At 37.8% G+C, this 23,185-nt stretch overlaps 1 protein-coding gene and 1 pseudogene across 4 annotated transcripts in view; one reads left to right on the forward strand and one right to left on the reverse strand.

Annotated features, from left to right (window-relative positions):
• EXOC6B (exocyst complex component 6B) overlaps positions 1–23,185 on the reverse strand; it is a 711,360-nt gene that overhangs the window by 438,644 nt on the left and 249,531 nt on the right. The gene's annotated exons all lie outside the window — the stretch shown is intronic.
• LOC138090910 (heterogeneous nuclear ribonucleoprotein M pseudogene) lies at positions 13,397–14,822 on the forward strand (annotated as a pseudogene).

Below are 23,185 nucleotides of genomic sequence, written 5' to 3' on the forward strand. Positions count from 1 at the left end.
AGAAAAAATACATATACACACAATAAGATAAGTGACAAAGATATGAAACAATTAGTGAAATGATGATACATATGAAGAAGTAACAATGAAATGCTTTCAGACTAAGAGAAAAAACAAGTAGAATTAAAAAATGTTGAAGGATAAAATATTTTCAAATTTCTGTATCAAAGAAAACTACCAATTCCTCCAAAATAATCAATATCAAGATACAGCCTAAGATTTCAAAAGCTTAAGTCTAAAGATCTCATCATCATCAAGTCAAAAGACGCACACTGCATCATAAAAGAGAAAAAAAAGAAAAGTCAAGTAGATTTTGTGCTTCTTCTCAATAACAAAAGATGTCAAAATATAGACGGGAGGGGTTAAGAAAGAAAGTGAAGGAAGGACTTGTTCCAAAGATAATATAAAAAGTTAAAATGCAACAGACTTCCAACTGCAGCTCCAAAGAGCAAAGAGCTTGAAGTTGTCATTCCTGTTCTCAAAAGAAGAAAAAAACTGAAAAAAAGAAAGCAAACCAACTCTTCTAAATCCATTAGAGAACTGAGGTCAAAAGGCAGACTGTTATCTAAAAATTAAAGAAGCAGACACAGAGAATCACAGCTTATTAGAAACAGAAGTGCCTAAAGCCAACCCAGTAACTGGTAGGAAAACTTACATGATACACTGAATTCCTAGAGGCTGGGTCTGAGATAGCCTGAAAATTGAAACTCCTGAGGACCCAGTGATAGAAGGATCCTTACACATCCATGAATTTCACCTCCAGAAGCTTAACAAGGTTCTCATCGAGAACAACCAAGAAAATTTCCCTTATACTTACAACAAGGGAAAAGGAAGAGCAATCATTATGAAACATGACCCACTAGCCTTCTTTATCACAGAAGACTATTAAAAAAGAAAAGTTAAGAAACTTTGAAGGTCACAGCTCTGAGATTTTGCCCAATCTAAAACAAAACAAAAAATGGAGATATAATCTTAAGACTATAGATTACTTCCATTCCCCAATACTTTACCACCATATCAACAGGGTTCCAGTGTAATTACAGTGAATTACAGCTGAGAGAGTTACAAGAAAAAGACTCTATTTTAAAAGGAGCAACTAGGGAAACCCAAAGATGAAAGGTCAAACAAAAGCAAAACAAAAAATTTGAGCCTCTGACAACTACAGTTAAAGCAAACATTAAATACAGCCTAATTCCTATGATCAGAGAAGGCAATGGCACCCCACTCCAGTACTCCTGACTGGAAAATCCCATGGACGGAGGAGCCTGGTGGGCTACAGTCCAAGGGGTCGCTAAGAGTCAGACACGACTGAGCAACTTCACTTTCACTTTTCACTTTCATGCATTGGAGAAGGAAATGGCAACCCACTCCAGTGTTCCTGCCTGGAGAATCCCAGGGATGGGGAGCCTGGTGGGCTGCTGTCTACGGGGTCGCACAGAGTCGGACACAACTGAAGCGACTTAGCAGCAGCAGCAACTCCTATGATACATATAAACACTCACATTAAAATCCTGTTTTCCTTAGTTCCTAGTATATGACACAACATATCTGCTAGAAAAAGAGTGAAACGTGGAAAAAATGAGTACGGATTCTTTTTGGTATAATGGAAATGTTTTGGAAGTAAATAGAGATGGTGAATGCACAACCCTGTAAATGTACTAAATACCACTAAATCATTCACTTTAAAACGGTTAATTCTATGTAATCTGAATTTAACCTCAATTTTTTAAAATATTTTTTTTAATTTTAAAAATAGCTAAGTGTATACATTATCACAATTTATGGTTAAGGGAAATATACAAAAGCAATGATAATATATGGGATAGAAGGAGGACCTGGAATACTCTCTTTTAAGATATTTGCCTAACCTGTGAAGTTCTATTTGAAAGTGGATTTGATTTATTATTAATGTGTATTGCAAATGCTAGAGCAACCAGAAAAAAAATTAGAGAGGCTTTTTAAGAAAGAGACAAAGAACAAATGCAATAAATTGAAGAATTATGAACATGGTAGATATTAAGCCATCTGTGTCAATAATTATTTTAAATGTGAACGTTAATATACCAACTAAAATACAAAGACCAAAAGACTGGATGAAAAAACAAGACCCAACTATATGTTACCTATAAGAAATCCACTTTAAACATAAAGTCACAAGTTGAAAAAGTAAAGAAATGGAGAAAGACCACACTATCACTAATTCAAAGAAAAATGAAGTAACTATATATGTTAGATTAAGCTGACCACAGAACAAGGGAAAGTATCAAGGATAAAGAAGGTATTACTTAAAAACTTACTTCCTAGACTTAAAGAAGAACACCTATTAAAAACTTCTATAGTACATTATACTTAATGTTGAGAAACTACATGCTTCCCTCCTAAGATCAAGAATCAAGCAAGCATGTTCCCTCTTATTCAACATTATATTGGAAGACCTGCCTAATGCAATATGGCAAGAAAAGGAAATAAAGTGAATAAAAATTAAGAATGAAGAAATAAAACTGTCTTTGTTTGAAGGCGACATGATTGTCTATGTAAAAACTTCCAAAAAATCAACAACCAACAACAAAGAACCTCCTAAAACTAGTAAGTGATTACAAAAAAGTTGCATGATAGAGATGAATATACAAAAGTTAACTGCTTCATTAAATTCTTGACGTGAACAATTGGGATTAGAAATTTAAAACACAATGCTACCTACATTAGCACCCAAAGGAAATACTTAGGTATAAATCTCACTGTATAATACCTATAAAAGGAAAGGACAAGACTATGATGCAAGATGATAGCTTCCCTGATAGCTCAGTTGGTAAAGAATCTGCCTGCAAAGAAGATTGAAATAAATGAAGATATAGTCCACGTTCACTGATAGGAAGATTCAATGATGTTAAGAAATCTTCACAACTTGTTCTACAGATTCAATATAACACCAATAAAAAAATCTCAGCAAGTTATTTTGTGGATATTGCAAAACTGGTTCTAAAATTTATGGAAAGGCAAAAGATACAAAGTAGTCATTATAATACTGAAGACAAAGAAAGGTGTAAGAGGATTCATAGTATCCAAATTTAAGACTTAGGATAAAGACATTGTAATAATTACAGGATCATGGCATCTGGTCCCATCACTTCATGGGAAATAGATGGGGAAACAGTGGAAACAGTGGCTGACTTTATTTTTGGGGGCTCCAAAATCACTGCAGATGGTGACTGCAGCCATGAAATTAAAAGACGCTTACTCCTTGGAAGGAAAGTTATGACCAATCTAGACAGCATATTCAAAAGCAGAGACATTACTTTGCCAACAAAGGTCCATCTAGTCAAGGCTGTGGTTTTTCCTGTGGTCATGTATGGATGTGAGAGTTGGACTGTGAAGAAGGCTGAACGCCAAAGAATTGATGCTTTTGAACTGTGGTGTTGGAGAAGACTCTTGAGAGTCCCTTGGACTGCAAGGATATCCAACCAGTCCATTCTAAAGGAGATCAGTCCTGGGTGTTCTTTGGAAGGAATGATGCTAAAGCTGAAACTCCAGTACTTTGGCCACCTCATGTGAAGAGTTGACTCACTGGAAAAGACTCTGATGCTGGGAGGGGTTGGGGGCAGGAGGAGAAGGGGACGACAGAGGATGAGATGGCTGGATGGCATCACAGACTAGATGGAGGTGAGTTTGAGTGAACTCTGGGAGTTGGTGATGGACAGGGAGGCCTGGCGTGCTGCAATTCATGGGATTTCAAAGAGTCGGACATGATTGAGCGACTGAACCGAACTGAACTGAGGAGCAAAAGAACAGACAGATCAACAGGATAGAATGCAAATTCTAGAAACAGGTCCAGATAAATACAATCAAATGATCTTTGACAATAAAACAAAGGCAATTCAATAGAAAAGAAATAGTCATTTCAACAAATGGTGCTAGAACTACTGGATATTCACATGCAAAAGAATTAATATAAACATAAACTTGAGTACCATTCACCAAAAAAAAAAAAAGTGTCACAGATCTAAATATAAAATGCAAAAATGTAAAACTATTACATGATAGAGAAAAATCTAGGTGACTTTGGGCTTAGTGATAACTTTTTAGATAACAATACCAAAAACATGATCCATGACAGCAAAATTAGCAAGCTGGAATTCATTAAAATTAAAAACATCTCTGTGAAAGGCCCTGCTAAGAGTGTAAAAAGATAACTCATAGATTAGGAGAAAACTTTTGCAGAACACATATCTAATAAAAGAACTGGTATACAAAATATATAAAGAACTCTTAAGACTCAATTACAAAAACAATTCAATTAAAAAATGAGCAAATGTTCTGAATAGACACCTCATCAAAAAAAATATACAGATAACAACTAAGCATATGAAAGGTTGCTCAACATCATCTCTTTTTAGAGAACTGCTAAATAAAACAAGATACCACTACAGACCTGTTGTAACCAAAGCAAGGCGGGGGGGGGGGGGGGCGGGGGGGGGGGGGCGGGGCGGAAACCTTAACTATACCAAATGCTGGTGAGGATGTGGAGCAATAGGATCTCTCATTTATTGCTGATGAGAATATAAAATGACACAGCCACTCTGGAAGACAGTTTAGTGGTTTATTACAAAGCTAAATATACTTTTTCTATATGCACTTACCAAGTATACTCCTAGGTATTTATCCAGAAGAGTTTAAAATTTACATAGGTACAAATGTTTATAGCAGCTATATTCATAACTGCCCAAACTTGGAAGCAACCAAGATGTCTTTCAATAAGTAAAAGTATAAAGAGGCTGTGGCACACACATATGACAAAATATTAATTTGAAATCAAAAGAAATGAACTATCATACCATAAAAAGACCCAGAGGAACCTTAAAAGCACACTGCCAAGTGAAAAAAGTCAGTCTGAAAGGCTACATATCATATAATTCTAATTATATGATAGTCTAGGTGAAAAACTAGACCATGGAGGCAATAAAAAGATTAGTGGTTGCAGAGACTTGGGGTTGGAGGAAGGAATAAATAGTTGTGAAGCACAGGAAATTTTTAGCATGGTTAAACTATTTGGTTCAATATTACAGAGATGGATACATGACATTATGCAGGACTCAAACTTGCAGAACTGTACAGAACAAAGAATAAGCCCTAATTTAAACTATAAACCTAGTTAACAATAATATACCATTGCGTGTGTTAAGTTGTTTCAGTCATGTCTGACTCTTAGCGACCCTACGCACTGTTGTCTGCCAGGCTGCTCTGTCCATGGGATTCTCCAGGGAAGAATACTGGAGTGGATATTATCACAAATGGTAGGATCTCCATCTTTCTCATGACTGAATAATATCCCTTTTTTATTTATACACACACACATATACATACACATCATATCTTCTTTATCCATTCATCCACTGACAGACACTTATGTTATTTTCATATCTTGGCTACTGTGAATTAATGCTGCAAGAAACATAGGAGTACCGTCACCTTCTTGATATCTTGTTTTCCTTTCCTTTGGATAAACTCTGCTATTAACAACAACATGGATGAACTTTGAGAACATTACTGCTAAGCAAGGTAAGTTAGAAAAAGACAAATACTGTATGACGTTACTTATATATGGAATCTAAAAAAGCTAAATTCTTAAAACCAGAGAATAAAATGGTGGTTACCAGGGGCTGGCAGTAGAAGAAATGGGGAGATACTGTTTAAGAGTACAAATTTGCAATCAGTAGATAATAAGTCCTAGAGCACAGGGGTTATGGTCAACAATAATGCATTATAGACTTCAAAACTGCTTAGAGACTAGATGCTTAAATGCTATCAGTACAACAAAAAAAGAAATTATAATTATGGGACACAATAGAGGTGTTAGCTAAAGCTATGGTGGTAATCATACTATAATATTATAAAAGGATTAAGTCCACACACTATGCACCTTAAACCTACACAACTGTGTCTCAAAAAATCAATACTGATTCATCAATTGTAACAAATGCTCCACAAATGGAAGATATTAATAATAGGGTAAACTGCACTAGGGAGAGAAACAGCATATGAGAACATTCTATTTGCTCATATTATCAGAGAGATATATGGGCTTCCCTGGTAGCTCAGCTGGTAAAGAATCCACCTGCAATGAGGGAGACCCGGGTTCAGTCCCTGGGTTGAGAAGATCTCCTGGAGAAGGGAGCAACTACCCACTCCACTATTCTGGCCTGGAGAATTCCATGGACTGAGGGGCTTGGCAGGCTACAGTCCATGGGATCACAAAGAGTCAGACACGACTGAGAGCCTTTCACTTTCAGGGGGATATATTCACTTTTTTTTTTTTAATCCATGGGGAAAATATCACATTTTATGAACCCTTCTTGAAAACTCTACTTGAAGTTAGATATTAAACTAGTCTTGATTCAAAATAAAGTACTTGTGACTGAGGAAGTTGGCTATGAAAGGATTACTAGAAACACCAATTCTTTTAAAATTGAACTGGCTCTAACTAATTTATCTCACATTCATAAGACTACATGAAACTGTTATAAAAAGTAGAAGCTTCAAATTACATGCAGATTATAATATGTTATAAAACTTCATATCACATAAAATAATTAATTATAACCAGAACTCATGAACTCCAAAACAGAAAAGATAAGAATAAATGAGATGAAAAGAAAAAGGACACAGTATAACTGCATTAATTCTTTTATCCTCCACTGGGAGAATCATTAAGTATTCAACATTTAGAGTGCTGTGAAAAGTGAAAAGCCAAGTTGAGGACACACTGTGAATGCCAGGATAAACTCCTGTAGCACTAAGTATGTATCTCTATTAAAGCATTACAACTTATTATTATAACTAGATCTACTCCTCTTCACCAAACCAAAATATACATAAACTTTCAGAAGACAGAGGCCAAAACTCGGTTATCTTTGTGCTGAGCATACAGTAGGTAGTCCTCAGTAAATACTGAATTTCATTGAAAAACATTAAAATATCACTGCTAAAGCATTATTATTGGGCATATACCATGAGAAAACCATAACTGAAAAAGACACTTGTACCCCAATGTTCACAGCAGCACCGTTTACAATAGCAAAGACATGGACGCAATCTAGATGTCCACTGACTGATGAATAAAGAAGATGTAGTACATACATACGACGGAATATCGCTCCGCCATAAAAAGGAACACATTAGAGTCAGTTCCAGTGAGGTGGATGGACCTAGAGCCTCTTCTACAGGGTGAAGCAAGTTAGAAAAAGAAATATAGTGTATAAACACATATACATGGAATCTAGAAAAATGGTACCGATGAACCTATTTGCAAGGAACTGGAGACACAGATATAGAGAATGGACGTGTTGACAAAGCAGAGGAGGGAGAGAGTGGGACAAATGGAGGAAGCAGCATCAACATATATGCACTATAAAGTGTAAGATGGATACCTGGCGAGAAGTTGCTGGTGGGAAAGTATAGCACAAGAAGCCCAGTTTGGTGCTCTGTGATGACCTGGAGGGATGGGATGAGGGGAAGGGAGGAAAGCTAGGGTGGGAGGCAGTGTATGTATAATTATTGCTGATTTGCACTGTTGTATGGCAGAAACCAACACAACACTGTAAACAAATTTTAGTTTAAATAAAAAACTATACACATGTTTAAAAAAAGAACTATAAAGCTAAAGTTTCATTCAAGAGGGAAGCATAGCTAGAATAACTTTTTCTCTATTATAACTTACAAGACCAAGTTGGTGGCAAAAGGGCCAACTATGGGACTGAAAATGTAAGAAAAAGACAGATATTCTATAGAAACAATGTTTTAGAAAAATTAGGAAGAACCAAGATCAAAAAGCTTGTAGCTATTAGCCTTATGGAAGTTATGCACTTCTTTCTGTGAAATAGCAAAGGGAGGTGATGACCCAGAGGGAATTTGAAGCAGAAAAAAAGAAATGTGAGACAGTTATTCTAAATGGCCTAGATGTCTTTCATACCCCTAGCTAATCATGTCTGCCTACTACATAAAGGAGCATCTGCTGAAATACAGAATAGAAGTAAGCTGTGGGACTGAGTACCATGAAAAGAAGTCTACAATAATCACCACAGAAAAACTAATCAGGACTTGTAAGATAATTATTTATAAGTAGCCATAAATGCTTTTCCTTATGAAATTTACTACCTGAATCTCTTGCTTCTTCAATAAAACCATCATACTTCATGTGAGGAAAAGAGAACAACAATGAACACAGTGGTTAACAGTAATTAGACCATTCTCTCAAAACAGAACAGACAAACCATGTTAACAACTCCATATTCTCATGCCTATCAAATAATTGAAATCTTACCAAATATCTGGTTGTTACTTGAGAACCCATTTGCTATAAAAGACTGGTTTATATAGTACAGCAATCTGATAGGAACTTCAATTCCCACTAATTCTTAGTAAATCCATACCCAATTTGCTTTTTTAATGCCCAATATAGTTTTTTAATGCCCAGCGTGTTTTTATTATAAATACTACATATAAATTCCTGCTGTATATACCATCTTTTTATCACACAGATAACTGACTTCTGCTAACAAATCTGAGACATACAAACAGAAATGAACCCTGTAGGCAAAAGGAATAGTCTACAGAAACTAAACAGCAGCCTTAGAATTCAGCATTCTTCCTTACCATTCAACATCTTTGAATATGGATTAAATTAATCAGAGACATCAATGTATAAAAATGACAGCTTCTAAGACATGGTGACATAAGAATTTTGTGAAACAAATGACCTGCCTTTAAACTGAGTCTTTGAGCAAAAAGAGGGGGAAAGAGAAGAGGAAAGCAAGGAGGAGAAAAAGAGATGGGGGAAAGAAAGACAGGAAGGAAGGGAGGAAGAAGGGGAGAAAGCAAGAATGGAAATAATAATAAACAGCCTGAGTTAACTTGGGTATGGATAGATGGGTTTTTTTTTTCAAGCCCTTTCTTTTCCACCAGGGAATATCAATAACCTTTAAAGCAGTCTCACATTTATTTAAATGTGTGTTCTGACAGTCATGTCAGAGACTGGGTAAAAGCTTTTTCATGGAAATCATTAAAAGGAAAAGATCCAGACAAGAGGCCTGTTCTTTTCTGCCAGTGAGGGTGGAACAGAACTGTGTCAGTTTTAAAAGATGGACTGTGTCAGTTTTAAAAGATGGAAGTATCTTAAATACCAATGAAATACATGAAGCACCTTCCTTCTCTCCCCCCCCCCCCACCCCTCACACTCCCACTACAACTGAAAATTTTTTACCTGCTGCTGGCTAGAATAATACTCTGTTATTAGGGAGCTTTGTTATTAGGGAGCTTTGGGGGTAGGGTTAGTAGGGGTGAGGAGAAAAAGAAGAAAAAGCCTACAATTGTGATTCAAAGCAGAAGGGAACAGAGCAATCCCAGAAGTATTCCAACGCAGCTGACCCTCCTGGGTCCTGTGTTCCCCATGTGGTAACTCACAAAGTCTCACAACTCAACTTTAAACTGCTGAATCATTTCACCAAGTGATGTGTACCTATCTGCTGGTGAGAAATAACAGTCATTCCCTGCTTCAGCCATCATTTCCTTGCTTCCCACTGATAAGTGATCTGTTGCCCATTGACAAGCACTGAAGCAATGCTGACTAACTCTCCCTAGGAAAATCTGAGGTTGAGCCAGCCAGCCACAAAGGTCACTTCATAACTTGGCTCAAACACAAGGCCCTTTGCAAAAGATGTTTTTTGTTCCTGAAAGACCACAGAGATACTGGTATTTCCCTTAGTCAAGTTAACAACTTTTCAAGGATTTCCCCCACTCACATTTTTCCCTTCACGGCCCTGGACATTTTCCCCCCCTTAATATCAAGAGTGGTTTCCTGATATGTTAAAAAAAAAAAAAAACACCTTTTTTTTCATTTATTTGTTCCATCAAGAGTTTCTGAATTATTAATTGTGCCAGAAAAAAAATCTTAGATTTATTAGTGCCTGGTCACTTAGAGCTGATGTAAGTTTCTGTCATACTAATCTAGATTCCCCAAATGATTTATTGACTCTAACCACCTTAGGAGGAAGTATAATACAAAACCTAAAGTCAATGTTACTGAAATAGATCTCAAAGATGTCTGGAGATTTCCCCATGAGAGTTAGTATTATTCATGGTCTTAAATTCACTACAAAAAAGACCTGTGAACAAACTCAGGTTTCAGGTCCTTCGAAGATACTTTAATATTTTCACTTAACCATTAAAATGAGGAAAATCGCAACTTTTTTTGCCTTAAAAATAATTATAAAAAGGAATTATATAATAGTAAAAATGTTTATGTATACTCTTTATGAACCAAGCATTATAATACTAAACACTTACACTGGATAATTGTATTTAAACTACAAACAACCCTATAAAGTATTAATAGATACTTTTGTTATTCACACTTTAGAGAAGAGGAATCTAAAGTTTAGAAAGGCTGTTTAAGTGACCATAGGTTACAAATTCCAGAGAGTGGCACAAGTAAGATTTGAAGGCAAACTAACAATAATGGCTGTACACATAATCATTACAACTATACTCTTATCTGCATAATAATAGAACACCTGTTGCTGATCATATCAGGCTATTTTACATTAAAAGTATTTTAATCCCAAGTCCTGGCCACCTGATGTGAAGAGCCGACTCTTTGGAAAAGACCCTAATGATGGGAAAGACTGAAGGAAAGAGAAGAGGACATCAGAGGATGAGATGGTTAGATGGCATCAGCAACTCAATGGACATGAGTTTGGGCAGACTCCAGGAGATAATGAGGGACAGGGAAGCCTGCCATGCTGCAGTCCATGGGGTCACAAAGAGTGGGACATGAGTTAGTGACTGAACAGCAATTCCAAGTCTGGCATGTATTATACCAAAGGATGAGAAAAATTATTTTTAAAATTCTAGGCAAAAAGTCTTTCTATATTGTAAAGATAAGCTTTTACACAAATTACTTTTTTAGAATCACTCATTCATTTACTCCGTTTCCCAATTACTGACACCATAAAAAAAGAAAATGGTAGCACTATGTATTCGATTATTCAGTGGTGTATACAAGAACATAAGCATCTCTTAATGTCCTTAAGAATCTCATAAAATCTGAAAGCAAAACACTATCTTATAAAGGTTGCACTCAAGAATCTCCAGCTTACAGAGAGTAACACTAAAACCCCAAGATAAGCAGGCATGTCACTTAGTTTACATTGTGAAAAGAAAGTAAGGTGGGCTTCACAACTTCCAGTCTCATATAGTAGCCTCTTCCCATTCTTACTTTGATTAGACAGTTGGCCCCTTAGGCCAGAGGAAAAGCATTTTGTAAGTTTTTACTAGTTCTCATTAAATTATATTAACGTCTCAGAGATAAAAAGAACTAAACTCTTTGCAATTTAAGTTCACAAAATGTCTGCAATAAGGGAAAAAAAAACCAAACCTTTATTCACCTTGTTGTTGTTCTAAAATAGCAAGGATCACTCAGGTAGCATTTTAGAAAAGGTTAGACTAGTACACATACATTAAAAGCCTGATTCATTAACTAATCCATTTAGGCAAACACATCTTAAGAAGCTTTATTTATATGTTCTCAAAATCCCTTTAAACACATTTTTCTTTCATTTAGCCCTCAGAAAAAATGGAACACAGTTAATGAAAAATATTATTTTAATGAAAAATTCATGGTAATTAAATTAAGTTTCATAAATATTTTTATCTCAATCTACTATCACTGAAGATAATGTTGATATTTATGTCTTATCAAAGAAAGTGAATAATAACTCAGAATCTAGTCACCTTGTACAATGACTTCAGATGAAAACTGAAAACACAAAGCAATATTTACTATTCATGTAACGCCCTCTACAGCTCATCAGTGGAATGAATCAGAAAATGAGAATTAAATATTTTTCAGATTGAGAGTGAACACAAATTACAATATAAAAAAACCTATTCCCCAAATACCACTATATATGCACTAAATGTAACTCTAAATCTCCAGTTATTTCACCAAATAATTAGGACAGTCTTATGTCTCATAACCATTGAAAATAATGACTATACCCACTCACGTAGAAACTCTTTCCTAAGACATAATAATTATTTTCACAGATACATTATAATGCTCAATCCAAGTCTTTAAGTGGATACTTGAAAATGTATGCTATATCCTAGAGTCCAGTCAGTCATTCCCTATTCCACAGACAGAAAAAAAAAATCAATCTTCCCTTTTAATGAGGTTTACACTGCAACTGGATAATTAATAACATGATAAATTCTTCTAACTTCATAAAAATTTATATATAAATTAATTTTTCTAAGATTCTTCAAACATAATAAGTCAAAACCCCATGTGTTGGTATCACTTATATGTGTAATTAAACACACACACACACATACACATATGGAAACAGAGCAGAAAAGTGGTTACCAGTGGTTACCAGAGTTGAAAAGCGGTTACCTGGGTGGGGGTGGGAGAAACAGGAAGGGGTTGTTGAAAGGGTACAAACTTTCAGCTATAAAAGGAATAAGATCTGAGGACCTAATTTATAACATCATTGTGGCTGATAACACTGCACTGTATAACTGAAACTGCTAGGGGAGTAGAATTTAAATGCTCTCAGGAGAAAACAAAGAAGTAAATATGTGAGGTGATGGATATGTTCATTAATTTGATGGAAGGAATACTTTCACTATATATGTATATCAAGTCATCATGTTGTACACTTTAAATATCCTACAATTCTATTTATCAATTATACCTCAATAAAGCTGAAAAATGTCCATTTGTGAAGAGAGAAATGTATGTTTAAAAAATGAACCAACATATGATAAACCAAATATTTGATAGTATTCAATATGACAATCTAAGAAAACAATATTACAATAGTTAGACAGCTAGCCTGCTAGCTGACAGATCATATCTAACACTTACCCAATTTTCAAAGATACCAGACAGACCTATACTTAAGATTTTCTAGGGTATGGTCAAGTAAATTACCAAAACTGAGCCAAAACAAAGGAAATATTATTTGGAAAAAAATGACAGTTTTATATATGCTTAATAAATATGAAGGAACATTATCATCAAAAATAACATGTAAATGAACCAAACAGTGCTAAATAAACGAAAAACACAAAATAAAATATCCTAAAAATTACCTCCGTGATTTCTTGTTTCATGGATCTCAGAGAATAGCATTAAGATTTAACACAAAAAGCCCAGAGTTTCAAAGAACTTTTAAATCCCTTAAGAACTTAATAAGTTACTCAATACCATCACAAAGAAGATATTTAAGGGAAATAGTTGCAAAAAGCAGAGAATAAGGGACAAACAATAAAGTTTCAAGATTTCTAGATATTAAAGGTAATTAAATTCCAGAAAGTCAAAAGCCCTGATGTGCAGAAAATGGCAGTATGGGTTGAAACGCCGGCCAAGGTGGCGGCAACAGAGCCCAAATTTGAGGAGGAGAGTGGCGCACCCAGCATGCCAAGCGGCAATGGCGCTCCAGGCCCAAAAGGTGAAGGAAAACAACCTGCTCAGAATGAGAAGAGGAAGAAGAAAAACATAAAAAGAGAGACAATCGCTTTGATCCATATGCCAATCCAACTAAAAGATACAGAGCCTTCATTACAAACATACCTTTTGATGTGAAATGGCACTCACATAAAGATCTGGTTAAAGAAAAAGTTGGTGAGGTAACATACGTGGAGCTTTTAACGGACGCTGAAGGAAAGTCAAGGGGATGTGCTGTTGTTGAATTCAAGATGGAAGAGAGCATGAAAAATGCTAAAGTTCTAAACAAGCATAGTCTGACCACTGAAAGTCAAAGAACATCCTGGTGGTGAACATGCCAGGAGAGTAATGCAAAAGGCTGGAAGACTGGGAAGCACAGTATTTGTAGCAAATCTGGATTATAAAGTTGGCTGGTAGAAACTGAAGGAAGTTTTTAGTATGGCTGGTGTGGTGGTTGGAGCAGACATTCTTGAGGATAAAGATAGAAAAAGTCGTGGAATAGGCACTGTTACTTTTGAACAGTCCACTGAAGCCATGCGAGCTATATCTATGTTTAGTGGCTAGCTGCTGTTTGAGACCAACGCACAAGAAAATGGATAAGAGGGCCTTACCAAAGGGAGATATTTTCCCTTCTGAGCATCCACAACAACTTCCCCATGGACTTGGTGGTACTGGCATGAGGTTAGGACCAGGAGGGCAGCCTACTGATGCCAACCATTTGAATAAAGGCATTGGAATGAGCAACCTGGGACCTGCAGGAATGGGAATGGGAGGCATAGGATTTGGAACAAGTAAAATGGGAGGCATGGAAAGACCCATTGGTGGTGTATGAAAAACATGGGTCGATTCGGATCTGGGATGAACATGGGCAGAATAAATGGTGGAGGTGGAGGCAGTGTCCCTGGAATCAAGAGGATGGGCCCCAACACTGACCGCATGGCTGGGGCCGGGGGGGGGGGGGAGGGGGCATCGGGCAAGCAGCATGGAACACATGGGCACAGGCCTAGGCCATGGCATGGATCGTGTGGGCTCTGAGACTGAGTGCATGGTCCTGGTCATGGACCGCATGGGCTCTGGCCTCGAGCACATGGGCCAGATCACAGAGTGCGTCAGCTCTGGCGTGGAGCACATGTGTGCCAGCATGGTCTTTGGCCTCAAACAAATGGCCACACTTATTGACCGTGTAGGCCAGACCATCAAGTGCATGGGCTCTGATACGGAGCGCATGAGCCCTGCCATCAAGCACACAGTGCCCGCATTGAGCTTATGGGCCTGGCCATGGGTGGCGGTGGCAGTGTCAGCTTTGACCATGCCATAGAGATGGAGCTTGGCAACTTTGGAGGAAGTTTCGCAGGTTCCTTTGGTGGAGCTGGAGGCCATGCCCCTGGGGTGGCCAGGAAGGCATGCCAGATATTTGTGACAAATCTCCCATTTGATTTTACATGGAAGATGCTAAAAGAGAAGTTCAATGAATATAACCACATGCTGTATGCTGACATCAAGATGGAGAATGGGAAGCCAAAGGGGTGAAGTGTGGTTAAGTTTGAGTTGCCAGAGGTGGCTGAGAGCCTGCCGGATGATGAATGGGATGAAGCTGAGTGGCGGAAAGATTGATGTTCAAATCAATAAAAATGCTTAAGCAGTTGCTTTTTTAAAACATTGATACCAGACCTCTGAATTTTTATTTTTTCTTATTAACCATTTTAATTTATTGGCTGGATGTATAAAGATGTTTAAAAAATTCAGTTGCTCTTTGGAGTAATTTGAATTACTTTTTTAATGACTGGGGTTCCATTTGACTGCACTGAGATTGCAATGTGTGCAAGTATTTTTGTGTAGCTGTGGCATCTTGTTGACATTGAATATGACTTTGATAATAAATACCAGTTCCTAGGAGAAAAAAAAAATTCCAGAAAGTCCTTTTTGTAAGGAGTGAAAAGATCTTTGGTCTTAGAGATCACTAAATAGTTTCATTTGAGCAATGAATTTTTATTCATTAGAAATCACTGAGTAACACCTTTGTATTACTTAGTTTAATGGTTTAGTTCTTATGAAACCCAGCCTCCTCTCTTCTCTCCAAAACAGTCACTTATGTTCAAAATCATTATTGAACCAAAGAGTCTTTACAATTTCTTTTTTTATTATATATACATAGACATACAGGGGCTTCCCTTGTGGCTCAGTTGGTAAAGAACCTGCCTGCAATGCAAGAGACCCAGGTTCAATCTCTGGGTGTCAGGAAGATCCCTGGAGAAGGGAATGGCTACCCACTCCAGTATTCTTGCCTGGAAAATTCCATGGACAGAGAAGCCTGGTGGGCTACAGTGAATGGGGTCGCAAAGAGCCAAACACAACTGAGCAACTAACACATACATAAAGAGACATATATACAGACACACTCACACATTAACCATGAGATTTGGGGCTACCTTCCCCACCACATTAATGTTTTAAAAGGGATATAAAATCTGAAAGAAATTTTTAAAAACTAAATTCAAAGAAGAAAAAGGATTCTTCAATCCTTTTTGATTGAATCCTTCAATTCAATCTTGTGCTATGCTGCTGCTGCTAAGTCACTTCAGTCGTGTCCGACTCTGTGCGACCCCATAGACAGCAGCCCACCAGGCTCCCCCGTCCCTGGAATTCTCCAGGCAAGAACACTGGAGTGGATTGCCATTTCCTTCTCCAATGCGTGAAAGTGAAAAGTGAAAGTGAAGTTGCTCAGTCATGTCTGACTTTTCGCGACCCCATGGACTGCAGCCCACCAGGCTCCTCCGCCCATAGGATTTTCCAGGCAAGAGTACTGGAGTGGGGTGCCATTGCCTTCTCCAATCTTGTGCTATAGAAGGCCACAAAAGACTACTGCCTTTACCATATCAATAATAACAGTGAAAATACATACCAAAAAGTTAACATATAGTTTTTTCTTTAAAAACATATAGGAGATACAAATGAAAAACATCTAAATGAACAAAGTACCAGAAAGAGACAAGCCCTTCTCCAGATTAGCAAAGAATAGCATCCATTATCCTCAGTAGGGAAAGTTGTCATGTCTGGGTCACAGATGAGAAGAGAAATAAGCCTAGAGCAACATTTGCAATAAGGAGAAAATACTCAAATTTTTAATATTAACACTTAGGGTGATGTGAAAGATTAGAATCTAGAAATGTTCCAAACACAAAGTTCATAATCTTCACCACCCAGTTACCACTTCACCCCACCTCTGCTCACAGAGTTATATTAACTGAGTAAGCAACATGTGGGACTTCCCTGGTGGCGCAGACCGTAAAGCGCCTGTCTACAATGCGGGAGACCCAGGTTCGATCCCCGGGTTGGGAAGATCCCCTGGAGAAGGGAATGGCAATCCACTCCAGTACTATTGCCTGGAGAATCCCATGGACAGAGGAGCCTGGCAGGCTACAGTCCATGGGGTCGCAAAGAGTCGGACACGACTGAGCGACTTCACTTTCACTTTAAGCAATATGCGGGAAGACAAGGATGGTACCGGAAAACACAGGGAAATCTAGAGCTTCAGATTTCTTACATCCTAGAGTCCTACTAGAAAAGCAGAGAATCAGAAATTATGAGAAGACATGTAATAAAAGGGGGAGAAAGCAACTTATATATCAAAAAATTAACTAACAGAAGATTCACAGATGAGCTAATTGTCCAAATTAGCAGACAAAAACAGTAAAATAAGTACTATATATAAGAATTTAGAAGACTAGAAGAAATTCAGCAATGAGAACTCTAAAAAGAATCAGACAGAAATTTCAGTGTTGAAAAATAAGGTATCTGAAATGAGGAATGTACTGGATGGTCTTAAAAGGAGACAGATGAAAGAAAAGACAGCATTAATGAAATCAAACTATCAAAGGAGAAAAAAAAGTATCAGAGACAAATGATCAAAATCTAACAAAAGCATAACTGGATTCCCAAAAGAAAAGAGACAAATTATGAAGCAGAACAAATATTTGAAGAGATGAAGTATAAGAGCTTCCCAAAATTCAAAAAAGGAAAAATCCAAACCAAGGTCCAAGAAGCTCAGTAAATCCCAAGAATGAAAAAATTGACACACATACCCCCAAATCCTCTCCTGAACACTACACAAACTCAACAACAACAAGAACAAAAAATATTAAGAGCAACTAGAAAAACAATCCACATTGCATTCAGGGGAGGAATAACTGAAATACAGCTGATTTTTTTCAGTTCATTTTTATTGGAATATTGATGCTTTACAATGTTGTGTTAGTTTCTGCTGTTCAGCAAAGCAAATCAGTTGTGCATATACATATATCCACTCTTTTTTAGATTTCTTTCCCATTTAAGTTACCATATAGGAGTAGAGCTTCCTGTGTTACACAGTAGGTTCTCATTAGTTATCTATTATATACATGGTAGTGTGTGTATGTGTGCAAGGATGAGTAAGTGTGCACACACTCAATTGTGTCCAACTGTTTGTGACCCCATGGACTGTAGCCCACTGGGCTCCTCTGACCATAGGATTTTTCTGGTAAGAATACTGGAGTGGGTTACCATTTCCTCATCCAGGAGATTTTCCCAACCCAGGGATCAAACCTGCAACTCCTGCACTGGCAGGCAGATTCTTTAACTCTGCGCCATCTGGCAAGCCCACACAATAGTATATATATGTCAATCTCTTAACTCCCAGTTTATCCCACTCCCTCCCCCCAACCCATAACCATAAGCTCGTTCTCTACATGTGTGACTCTATTTCTGCTTTGCAAATAAGTTTCTGTGTACCATTTTTGAGATTCCACGTATAAGTGATATTGTATGATATTCATAGCTGATTTCTCATCAAAAACAATACAAGCAGAAGATAATGAAACAACATTATTAAAGTTATGGGAAAGACAAAAAACTAAATAATCTAGAATTTTATATCTAGTGAAAAATATCCTTTTAAATGAAGGTGCAATAAATGCATACTTAGACAAGTAAAAGCTGAAACTATTGCCAGAAAGCCTACACAATAATAAATATAAAAGTAAGTTCTTCAGGCTGAAGAAAAGTGATCCTTGATGGAGACCCAGTTATGAAGGAGGAAAAAAAGAGCACCAAACAGTTTAAATAGGTGGATAAATATAAATGACTTCTTGCAAAATGTATTTAAAGGATTTTGAATTTAAACAAAATGTGGTAATACCATATTAAGGGATTTATAAAATATGTAGGAATAACCTACAATATATAACAATAGCACAAAAAAGAGAATGTGGGTAAGTGGAATAATACTGTTGTATAAAAATTGTTTGCTAGTACTATATAGGCTTCCCAAGTGGCACAATGGTAAAGAATCTCCCTGTCAATGCAGGAGACTCAAAAGACACAGGTTCAATCCCTGGGGCCAGAAGATCCCCTGGAGAAGGAAATGGCAACCCACTCCAGTGTTCTTGCCTGAAAAATCCCATGGACAGAGGAGCTTGGCAGGCTACAGTCCATGGGGTCTCAAAGAGTTGTACATGACTGAGTGAGCACGTGCGCGCGTGCGCGCGCACACACACACACACACACACACACACACTATATGGATATGCTACAAATAGTGAAACATACATATTAAAATTTTAGACTGCCTAATAAGAAAATTACTTCTATTAAAAGAAGACCCCATGGACTGTATCCTGCCAGGCTCCTCTGTCCATGGGATTTTCCAGGTCAGAATACTGGAGTGGGTAGGCATTCCCTTCTCCAGGAGATATTCCCAACCCAGGGATCATACCCAGGTCTCCTGGATTGCAGGCAGATTCTTTACCATCTGAGCCACCAAAGAAGCCCAATAAAAAATTGGTATATAACTAAAAATTAAGACTAAAGCAAAAAGCTCATTGAGAAGATGAAACAGATTTCTAAAAAATGCTGAATGAACCCAAAAGAAGAAAGGAGGAACAAATGAATAAAGAACAGCTACAACAAATAAAGAAGAAACACATAATTTAAATGCAGCCATATGAGGATTTATGATAAATGCAAATGGACTAACAATACTATGTGAAAGATAGATACTGTCAAAATGGATTTACCAAAAAAATTTTTTTAAAGAAAGACTAAATCTATGCTATGTAATAGAAACACACTTTAAAGAATACAGAGAGGCTAACATAAAAAATGCACAAGATATCGGCCAAGATGGCAGAATTGCAAGATCCTGAGCTCGGCTCCTCTAATGACGCACCAAAATTACAACTACTTACAGAACAACCACTGATGAAAATGACTGGAACCTATCTGATGAGATCTTCTACATATTAAAGATATTAAAGAAGGAACCACAAGAAGATGGGCAGGAGGGGCAGAGACACAGTATAGTCAAGGCCCATACCCCAAATGGGTGACCCATAAATGGAAGGATAATTACAACTGCAGATGTTCTCCCCTAAAAGTGATGAATCTAAGCCCCACAGCAGACTTCCCAGCCCTAAAGTCCTGTACCAGTAAAACAAGCTACCTAAACACTTGACTTTGAAGGCCAGCAGGGCCTACTGTTGGGAGTCCCAGAAGGCTAGAGATCAAGACTCCACTCTTAAAAAGTGCACATAAAATCTCATATGCTCTAGGATACAAGGCAGAAGCAGTAATTTGAAAGGCGCCTGAGTCAGACCTATCTGCTGATCTTGAGAGTTTCCTAGAGAGATAGAAGGCAACTGGAGCCTACTCTGGGGAAAGAGAAAGCGCAGCAGACATTTCAGGGAGCTTGTTCTACCACATGGACATTGGTGCTGGCAAAAACAAATTCAGAATCCTCCCCCTAGCTTATGAGCCTCAGAATCCAGACCTGTACCTACCCAATGGCCTACAGACACCAGTACTGGGACACCTCAGGCCAAGTACCTAACTAAGCGGGTGAATACACAGCTCCATCCAACCACAAAGGCTGCCTTAAGGCCCCCTGAGCCCACAGCTGCCCCTGCCCAAAAGGCCCAAGACTGAACCTACATACCACTGTACAGACACTAAACCTGGGATCCATGGGAATCTGCTGCCAGGGACCACGGGACCCACCTACACACAACAGTGGACAGGAACTAGAATTTCTGGTCCTGGTCACCAGCAAGTTGTCTCTAGCATCAGGAGTAGCCTCGCACGTTAGCAAGAGGACACCAGCCACAGGACAACTACAGCCCCAAAGCCTGAGGACACAGCTAACCAACCAGCAGGCCAGCACATAGTTCAGGAACCATGAACCAAACAGACAACTGTGTCAGGAACCAGCCCACCCACCAGCAGTCTGACACCAGCTCTGGAGCCTCTGGGCTCCTCAGCTAGATACCACTACCCAACTCTACCTGCCAGGGGGCCAGCATTAGCCCTGGTGCCTGGCTTCACCTGGGGATCTCATGGAACCAACTCTATCCACCAGTAAGTCAGCACTAGCCCCAGGTTCCCACAGGATTCCTCAGCCAGCTGCAGTGTGACCCAGCCCTGCCAATGAGCCTTTGTACAAGGCAGAGCCTGGCAACCAATCAAACCGGGAACTAACCAAGCCTACCAGACCACCCACAGTAGCCAGTTTAATGAAACAGAAGTACTCACACAGCCCACATAGGGGACATCCCTATAGCATATAGCTCTGGTGATGAAATGGAAAGTGGTCTGCTGGCACACAGGATGTCCCCTACAAAAGACCATATCTCCAGAGCTGGGAAACATAACCAATCTACCAAATACATAGAAATAAAATGAGAAGTTAAACAAAATGAGTCAACAATAAAAATGTTTGAAATAAAGGAATGAGATAATAAAACAAGTTAGGCAAAATGAGTCAACAGTGAAACATGTTCCAAACAAGATAAAAGCCCATATGAATTAAGTGAAGTGGAGATAACCAAACTATTAGAGAAAGAGTTCACGGTAATGATTGTAAACATGATCAAAGAATTTCAGAGAAGAATGGACACAGAGTGAGAAGGCAGAAGTTTGTAACAGGAAGTTGGAAAATATAAAGAGCAACCAACCAGAGATGAATAATAAAATAATTGAAAAATACACAGTAGCAATCAAAAGCAGAATAAACAATGCAGAGAAACCCATCACTGAGCTGGAAGACAGAGCAGTGGAAATCCTGATCCTGAACAAAAAGAAGGAAATAAAAATAAAAACAAATGAGAAAAGTTTAAGAGATCTCTAGGACAACATCAAGCATAGCAACACTTGCAATAGAGGAGTCCCCAAAAGCAAAGACAAAAAAGGGGGGGGCGGGACAGAGAACATATATGAAGATATAATAGCTGAAAACTTCCATAATCTGGGAAAGGAAACAGACATTCAAGTCCAGGAAGAATGGCTAGACATATTTTCATTAAAATGGCAAAAATGAAAGATAAAGAGAGAATATAGAAAGCAGCAAGGGAAAAAGTAACAAGTTGCATATAAGGTAACTCCCCTTAGGCTGCCAACTGACTGTTCAGTAGAAACTCTGCAGATGAGAAGAGTGGCACAACATATTAAAATTGATGAAATTTAAAAATCTACAAGCAGGAATACTGTATCCAGCAAGGGTCTCATTCAGATTTCATGGAGAGGTCAAAATTTTACCAACAAGCAAAGCTAAAAGAATTTAGCACCACCAAACCAATTTTATAAGAAATGTTAAAAGGACTTTCTAAGCAAAAAAGGAAAGGCCAAAACTAGAAACATGAAATTACAAAACAGTACTGGAAAATATAGGGTAAGATAGGAAATCAACCACACACAAAGCCAGTAGGAAGGTAGGAATAAAATGATTCTTACCCACAATAAGGAGTTAAGGACTACACAAAACAATTAGATGCTGAATAAAATGTCAAAAGACAGTAATCACGACGGGATGAGACTACAAATGCAGGACTGTTAAAATGAATTTGAAATTAAGAGATCAGCAACTTAAAACTACCATATATATCTCTCACAGTAATCAAAAACCAAAAATCTGTTAACAAATATACATACACATACACACAAAGGGAATGGAATCCAAAAATAATACTAAAGATAGTCATCAAATCACAATATAAAAAGATAAAAAAGATGAAGAAAGGAACTAAGAGGAACCACAAACACAATTAACAACATGGCAGGAAAAGTATCTATTAATAATTACTTTAAATATAAGTGAACTAAGTGCTCCAATCAAAAGACACAGAGTGGCTGAATGGATACAAGGAAAAAAAAAGACCCATAAATGCTGCCTACACAAGATTTATGTCAAATGTAAAAACACACAGACAGAAAATGAGGGGATGGAAAAAGGTTTTATCATGCAAGCAAAAACGAAAAGAAAGCAATATTTATTTCAGACAAAATAGACTTTAAGACAAAGACTACTGAACAAGACAAAGAAGGCCATAACATAATAGAGTACTCTTGCCTGGAAAATCCCATGGATGGAGGAGTTTGGTAGGCTGCAGTCCATGGGGTCGCTAAGAGTCGGACACGGCTGAGCGACTTCACTTTCACTTTTCACTTTCATGCACTGGAGAAGGAAATGACAACCCACTCCAGTGTTCTTGCCTAGAGAATTCCAGGGACGGGGGAGCCTGGTAGGCTGCCGCCTATGGGGTCGCAGAGTCAGACACGACTGAAGTGACTTAGCAGCAGCAGCAGCAGCAAGGGGTCAATTTAAGTAGAAGATATAACAATTATAAATATATGTGTACACTACATAGAAGCACTTAA

Source organism: Capricornis sumatraensis, chromosome 1 (assembly GCF_032405125.1).
Source record: "Capricornis sumatraensis isolate serow.1 chromosome 1, serow.2, whole genome shotgun sequence".
NCBI classification, from domain to species: Eukaryota; Metazoa; Chordata; class Mammalia; order Artiodactyla; family Bovidae; genus Capricornis; species Capricornis sumatraensis.